The sequence below is a fragment of the Xiphophorus hellerii genome, chromosome 22, assembly GCF_003331165.1.
Source record: "Xiphophorus hellerii strain 12219 chromosome 22, Xiphophorus_hellerii-4.1, whole genome shotgun sequence".
Taxonomy (NCBI): Eukaryota; Metazoa; Chordata; class Actinopteri; order Cyprinodontiformes; family Poeciliidae; genus Xiphophorus; species Xiphophorus hellerii.
The window spans coordinates 7,074,398-7,083,150 of NC_045693.1; positions in this window are offsets into that span (position 1 = coordinate 7,074,398).

The window sequence follows — 8,753 nt, forward strand, 5'->3', positions numbered from 1 at the left end:
TCAGACGTTTCTGTGTTTTTTTTCTAGAAAAGTTTTTAGATTAGAGTTTTTAAGTGGAAATTAAATTAATAATTAAATCAAATTTTCTATAGACTTAATATTTTAGTCAGGTTGGACTTTAGATTGAATGTTTTAATGTTGAATATTATAAATAAAAACGAAACTCAGTTTCAGATTCAACAGTTTTGGCAGGCGGTGTACATGGAGATCAGCAGTGTGATCGGACAGCAGCTAAAGCCTCATGCATTACTGTGTGTGCTGGGACTTTTACCCGACTCATTGAAAAGATATAAGGACATAGCAAACTTTCTCTTTTGGGAGACCAGGAGAGAAATAATGCCAAAGTGTGTCGGTGATTAGCTTCCGTCTATTTCATGGTGGAAAAATATCACGCAATCGCTTCGGAAAAGATGACGTTCTGTCAAAGTTTGGCATTATGATGAAACAAATGTAGATAAAAATATAAATCATCTGTGAAAATGACTACAGAATACTCATGAGTGGTGCAGTAACTGTTTAAGCTGGACTGCTGTAACTAAAATTTTCAATAAAAGTAATGCTTAAAACAGTGGAAGGTAGAGACAATAATGATGACATTAATGGCTGTTTAAACCACAAGGACACTTTGTACCATTTTCTCTCAGGAAGTAAACTTCTCAGCACACAGATTGACTGTACTGGCAACTGGATCAGGACGGCGGGGGACAGAGGAGTCTGTCCCGTTGCGTCTCGTTCAGCCTCAATATGTCTTGATTGTTGTTACGACTGGCTCAAGGTCATAACAATAACGGGAGACCATGCAGGGATTAAAGTGCATAAAAAGGAATGTTTATTAACACAAACAACAATGGATTGAGGATGTCAGTATCAGTGGTGTAATGCAAATGCTTGGATGTGGTGTATGAGTGCATATGGAGTTGTTGAAGTGCAAAAACAAAGACAAACTCAAATGTGCAAAAGGAGGGGAGCTGAGGCCTGGCAACAAAACACCGCAAGCATCGAGGCAGAGTGGACGCTGATGGCGCCCCAGAAGGTGGAGACAGCCAGGTTTAAATGCTCTGTGCTCCAAATGAATAAAATCAGCAACACCTGTAAAGGGGAGGAGCACAAAGACAGACAACAAGACACCTGCAACCCAGCCATTAAGGCCCAGGGCCGTAACAATTGTAGAAATTTTGCAATGAGCAAATTGAAGCTTTTACAATCCTTACACAATATTAAATATTGGTCGTGTCCACACAACTAATATTTTCCCTTTTGCTTCAGTTTGATGCAAACTAACTGCAACTCTAGATTTCTTAGAATGGGTCGGTTAAAGTGGCACGGGGGCTTGCCTTTCCTGCCTTGTTTCCACTCCAGTCATGAGTTTGACTCCGTGTCCCCTGCCCAGCTTGCAGGATGGGCCGAGAATTCAGGAAGTGGCTCCTGCTGTCTCCATGGCAACCCTGAGGTCAGCCCAGAGAGGCCGGAGACCCTTCCTCAAACACAAAGAGCTCAGAGGCCTAGATCAACACAAACAACCAGGCTAATGCACACACACACACACACACACTCAACAGCAAGCACAGTCACAAGACATGAGCTGCACTCCACTCCGCGTACGAAAGCATTTCCTGCACAATCGCTATAGCAACCACATATTTTCAAAGTGCTGCATGAAGATGCACAGTTGGAATGTATGGGATCTGATCTGATAATCGGCCTGGTGCTCCACCAGCTTCTCACAGCTCTGCTAACTGGGACCAGTTCACCCAAACAGCTGTTTCCGAATTAAATTAGCTTGTAAATTCATCAGAAGTTTCGATCGGCTGCTGGATCTGTTGCACCAACTTTTAAACTTTCACTGCCAGAGTGAATCTTCTCCTCGGAGTGGGAGCTTTTCCTCAGCCACACACATCTCCGCCTGGGAACCAAAGCGACCTTCATCCCAGGGGAGGAAAGACACAAATAGGCAGAAAGCTTATGTTTTACACACCCATTACAGATTACTTTTAATAAGTGATCTACTGAAGAACCGGAAAGTTGAAGTTTTACTTCTGGGTAGATGTTTTTACGACAAAAACTAGGATAAATGAAAAACATGCATGTAATATGTTGTCCTCATATGACTACGCTTCCGATTTCTTAAACGTAAACAGATCATATAGATTCAACAATTCTCTCAAGTGTAAAGTGACTAAAAAGATTATTTTCTTCTGTTTTGGTAAACAATAAAGTAAATAAACAAATCTCAAATTGTGTTTTACTAAATATCTGCTCAGAGTATTCAAGTACGATTAGTCAAACTATTTAAGATTTTGAGCTATAAATGACAAAATGCAATCCAAATTCATTGAGATCTGTGGAAAATCGTACAAGTTTACACTAAATTGTAATCTTTTTCTGCGCACCCGGTCCGGCCGCTGAAGAAATTAACACAATTATTTTAATGTCAGAATTCTGCTTCTTTTTTTTTGAAAATGTCAGAATTTTAATATTAAAGTTAGAAATGTGAGAAAATAGAATCATTTTTTCCCGATGATTAGACTAAGCCCAACCTTTGGACCAAATTTGAACAAGATGTCGTTTTTAATGTACACCAAAATCAGAATTAGAATTCCTTTTATTGTCATTGTACAAGAAAGAGAGCAGAAAATTTATGTACCTATTACTATGAAAGTTGGATATGATAGATATGCCCCATTAATGCCTCGTTCCTACTGAGCGGTACGGTTTGGTATGACATTTTGTGGCCCGGCGTATTCAGGAGACTGTTTCCACCACCAATTGCGTTCTCACTGGACCTTTGGGTTTAACCTAAACGCCCAACATTGTGACAAACATGTGATGTGATGCAACTTTTACAATGGAAACAGAGAAAATAATGAATCGAACCTCACCAACCCGTGCCGTAGACGTAAATGTATCACAGCTGCAAGTCAGAAGAAGTAGGATTCCTGGGCAAAGTGACCAAACGAGCTACTATTAGCCTTTTATGCTAACAGTAATTAGCTTAAAATAGCATTTTATGCTTTCTATAATGAGCAACAAGCCAACAACAGTGTATTCTTCCGTATTTTACTCACCAAAGGAACATATTGTGTCTGCAACTATTACTAAAAAGTTGAAGGATTTAAGGATTTTTTATTGTCATTCCACCTTTGCTTGTTTGTGGTGCGGAATTTGGACTCAAGTCCCAGATTAAGAAATGTAATACACCAATAAAATTAAAAAATAACAAAGTAATTTATGTAATAAATAGTTAAGTGTGTGTGTGTGTAAATAATTTATGAGATGAAGCTAAATTTGGTGCAGCTTGAGTTCAGCAGTCTGTCGGCTGTTATTCTGTTTTATAAGCGCGGCAGCCATCTTGGCTTTTGAGGTTGGGGCTGATTGGGGATTTTTCACATTTTGACTTCCAGTTGATTTCTCAACGTAAAACTTTAAAGTAAAAATAAAACACATCAATACTTTTTGTCCAAGTAAGGACAATAACTGGCCAACCAGAACGTAGCCTACAATACGAACCAATAACAGTTTAAAATAGATTTCTATGGACTTTTGATTGATTCCTTTTTTTAAAAAAACTAACCATCTACAAACTGTAACCTACTGGTCACTGAAAATAAAAATGAAAGATGTTGTGGATAGAGTCTGTCATGCTAAATGTCAACTAATTAATTGAATAATCAAAAGTAACAAACATGGATCATGAAGAAAAGAGGAGCTCCAGATTTCCAGAATCCAACAGATTATTTCTTGGTTCTGCATCAAAAATTTAGGTCCTCAATCTTTGACTTTCACTGAATTTGAGTTTTTAGCTGCTGCATCAAAGACTGAAAATGTTTTTCAATTTTGACCCATTTAATGAACAGTGAAGGAAAACTATTAATTTATTCGGCATCACTAACCATCAAATGCAAATATAGGTTGTTAGAATCCATCTGGGTCTCTTATATATACAACAAATTTAAAACCAGTCTTCCCGAAGTGAGTGCCTTGCGGAATACCTTAAACTCCAAAATAAGCCTCGAACACAAAACGAATACTGTTAAAGTGTAAAAAAGTAAAGAATTACATATTTACAAGTAAATATAAATAATCCTAATGTCACAGTTCTCAACTTTGTGGTAACTGGGTTTACTTTCAGAGGATGTTTTGATATCAACTGATGCACCACAAACACCAAACTGCTAGTAGTACATTCAGTTCAAATCACTTTGTTTATACCTACGGGGCAATTCAAGCCACATTGGTAAAATTTCTGCTGTTTATTACAGCAACATGTACCACAAGGCGCTTCAATACTATGTGTGTGAACAATTTAATGTTATAAGTAATCATCAAACCTTAATCAAACAATTTTTACTGCGGTTATTGAGAAGTTTTGAAATCTTGTAGCATTATTGGGAGAATTGGGTAGCAACTCGTTACATGCTACATTTACTTGAGTAACTTTTTGAAGTAAATGTACTTTAAGGAGTAGTTTTACTGCACCGTACTTATTAACTTCATTTGATTAAATTGTTTTGAAGTATCGCTACTCTACCTCCTCTGCTTACTTCACTTAAAGAAAAACAAAAATGTTTTAATAAAAAAAATTACACCAGACATGCAATCAGACTTTGTGTTAAAGTGAAAGTTTTTGTTTGTACATGCGCTTCGTTATTCTAATGATTTGTTTCTGCGGAGACATTTGGAGGTCAGATGATTACATAATAAGCAGTATATATACTTTGCAGTGTTAAAACATAAGTATTGATATCAAAATCTTTAAATAATACATATATATGTGTGTGCCTCTTTAGCCTGATTTTGTTATTTTGAAATCATGTTATTTATTTTATTTTTTTAAATTCCAGAAAGTGTATGTTGCATAAGTAAATCAGCAAATCAATGTTTTTTGTGTGTTACTACTGTTGGTGAGAAATCTCTACTTACTAGAAAATCTGACTTTATGGAAACTTTCAGGTCATTATTCCAACTTTAAGCTCAACAATTTTCACTTCTATACAAAATGAATCTATTAGCCAAACATTGCAGCTATTTTTGTGACATCAAGCCAATTTGAAGATAAACAATTTTTTGCAATGATTTTGTGCCACCAGATTGAGATTTATGCATTTTTACATGATTTCAGATAATCTTATCGTAAAGAACGGGATTTTTTACTCTCTGAAATGAAGCCAGTTGTTTTGATATGCAATCCATCAAAAGAAAATTGCAAACATGTACGATTTTTGTCAGTTTTTCATTTTTATGATACAAAACAAACAAAAACAATCTGTCAGTGTGGTAGTTCCTGAACTCTTTATTTCCTGAGGGTTCTCGTTCAGTTTTAAGTCTGCTCTCGTTTTTCTCTGTTCCTCCTAACCGATCTGTCTCAACAATTGGGTATAAGTAAAACTCGCAAAGTTTTATTCATAATTTAACGCATTTATTCTATGACGAATGCAAATATGCATAAACCTTCTTTCCCCCACAGTTCGGCATTAAAGCTGAATGGCTCCCAGTGGTTCAGTTCTGCACATGTTTGGGTTTCTAGATGGATTTAAACCTTTAAGCAACACCTTTTACTTCTGCTTTTTTACCAAACTGTGACATAAATGTAAAGAGATCTGCTGAGGGTCAGGTGATAATCTCACACAGCAGATCTCTCTGAAGCAGCGGGATTAAGAAAGAGACAATAAAGTTGTTAATAAAATAAATATATGTGGAAGCTGTTACCTCTTTTAGTTTTCTTGTATTCAGCGTAGAAGCGGGTCTCCTGTCCTAAACGGTTCTGCTCTCTGTCAGCTGTCGAGGTTTTTGTCGCTGGACAGAGTCCAGCCCCTTTTTATTTCCTCTCTGAAGTCGTAAAGTTACTTTTACGCAACAACAGCTTCCCAAACGCGCCGGGCATATGACGAAACAACTCATCCAAAGTTAAATCTAGAAGTGATTAGAAACAGAGCTAACATTTAATACAGGTAAAAAACATGAGTTTATAAATCTTTTAACTTTTTTTGTTTTGTTTTTTTTTCTTTAACTGACGGTACTGTTAGTTTTATTTTGAAATAAAACGCTGTACTTCCGGGACCGCTTAATGAGATGCGTCTAACTTGGAGCACCTTGGATTCTCACCTTGGGCACCCAAAGGATAAAGAACCCACGCGCGCGCAAAGCACACGCATGCGACTCCAATGTGACGTCAAATGAAAAGAATAATGACTTTTTCCCTGTGAAAGAGTCCGCTCCGGGTCACACACGTCCACTCAACCCACAGGCCTGATGCCTCTTATTCTTATGCAAATTGTGCTTTTCATGCAACAATATCAGACACAAGAAACAAAAAATAAACAAAAAATAAATAAATAAATAAGCAAATGATCAGGATCGGGTCCAGAGGAAGGAATACGGAGCAGATTATGCCACCTTGGAGCCTTCATCAGTTCGTCCTTCACTCTGCGGACTGTTGGGAGGTCAGCTGCGCGCCGATGTCCTTTTCACTCTGCATCGATCAGCTTACAGTGATTCAGTAGCTTGGCTCATTTTCTGCGCACAGTTAGTTATGAAAAGACGCTTCTTTAGTTTCACAGTGAATCTCAGAAAGCGCACAAATTCCTGAAAAATGGATCCTTAAAGCAGGGACGCCATATCAAGATCATAAATATTCTCACGGGCCAGTTGTGCCAGGATATATTGATAAAAACCCATTAATAAACTGTTAAAATGTTAATAAATTGCTGTAAAAGTAAGTAGTAGCACTTCTTAAAATTAAATAATGCTGAAAATCCAGGATTTTCAGCATTGCCTTCAGGATTTCCCAATTATTTTTGTGATTTTTTTATTTTTATTTTTGCTAATTTAGAAATATTTGCAAGGAATTTTGCGACATTTGCGCTCATAGTGACTTTAAATTAATCAACTACTTTGATATGAAGTAAGACTGAGACAGCAGTGCAGCAGAAGGAATACTGCCCCCTTCAGAGCAGAGTTATAATCCTTTAAACCAAATGTTTTTGACAATTTTTTTTTTGTTTGCTTTTGTTTTAAATCTATTTTCAATTTTGTTTCTTCCTTTATTACACTACATTCAATAAACTCAAACTAAATTTTTCCCAGAAATTTGCACTACACTTATGCATTCGAGTGAAAAAAAAACAACAAAAAAGCATCAATCTGTTGATTTTGTGTGAATTTCCACAAACATGGAGTCATGAAAAACTGTAAGAAACCGATTTATGTAATTTGGGCATATAGACATAAAACTACTTTGATTTGATTGATGAGATAATATACAAGCACATAACTATTGTCTTGACAGTTCTATTTATGCGTTCCTCTGGAGACTAGAGGACCACATGAAGAGCTGAGGCAGCCAGATTTGGCCCCTGGACCTTGAGTTGGACACACATGCTTTAGAGTAACAATTACAACTGAAAAACAAATCTACTAGAAATTTAGAGAAGATTCAATAACCTGGTTATAATAACTTGTCAGAACCTATTTGACATCATTTTAGAATCATTTATTTGGTCATTTGCAAAGATTAAAAGTTACAAAAGATTCTCAGACAAAGAATACAAAACATCCAGATGGCAGCATCTTATGTGTACTATGGTACAGTGAACAGTCATTAATAATATGAGGAAAGGTGGAGCTAAGTTGACAAAAACTGAATTCTTTCCCAAAAATAATATGACCTAAAAAGAGTTGCCTGTGAAACACAGTGCAGCTGATTTCTGCCTTAAATGAGAGGACTCATTTTGGCTGCCTGGTATTTTCCATCACCCACATCGCTGCTGTTTAGAGTCCAAACTTAAGCAGCAACCCCTCATTGTCAGGATCCGAGTCTAGATAAAACACCTGAAAGTGTTTACACTCCAAGCACATCAGGATGTGGGAAACAAGTGGAGAGTTACCACTCAAAACAGAGTTCAGATAGGTGACCTACACAGCGTGCACACTAACGATATATTGAGCTGTTTCCAGTAGAGCCAGTGGAAATTAATTACATACTTAGGTTTATTATTAAGGAACACCTTCACTGTCTGCCCTCACTAAATACTGTATACTGCAACATTACACCAAGCTTACATGATCCCACTCTGGACTAACTGGAGATTTGTCAAGCTAAAGACAGAAAACACACAAATCCATTACATCAGGAAGTCCATTATTGACTCCAAATAAGACTTATGAAGACTCTTTTCTCTACAGATTTAAATAAAAATCCGAATGATTCTGAGTTTCAGTCTCTTCTGGGTGTTTTTCTGCTGCCAATGCAGGATTCTCTTGAATGTCTTGAAGCTTTTCCCACTGAAGCTGAATTTCTTGTTCAATTAGAGGATTTTCCTACAACTGCAATATCCCTACCAGCAATTTCTTGTATTTCAGGTCATTTTGATGCACTGCAATAAAATTAAAAAATACTTCCTTACCCCAAAGTGACATTAAATGGTAGTACTGAGTAACTGATCAAATTATCAATCATTTAATATTTAAAAATTACATAACCAGACAGACAGAAATGCAAAGTTAAGTGGAAATTTTGGTATGTTAAGGACAAAAATGACAATAATTTATATAAGTAACAAAAAAAATAACAAAATCAAACAAAAGATTTTTTTTTTCCAAATCAGTTTCTTTAAAGTAAATTTCTTCAAAAAAACATAATCAAGTAAATATAATTGAGTAAATGTAACTATTTACTGTCCAGCTCTGCCAGTAGCAGTCAGACTTGCATCAAATCTGGAGACGCCTCTGACTGAAGGATGTTGCTAATTCAGGTA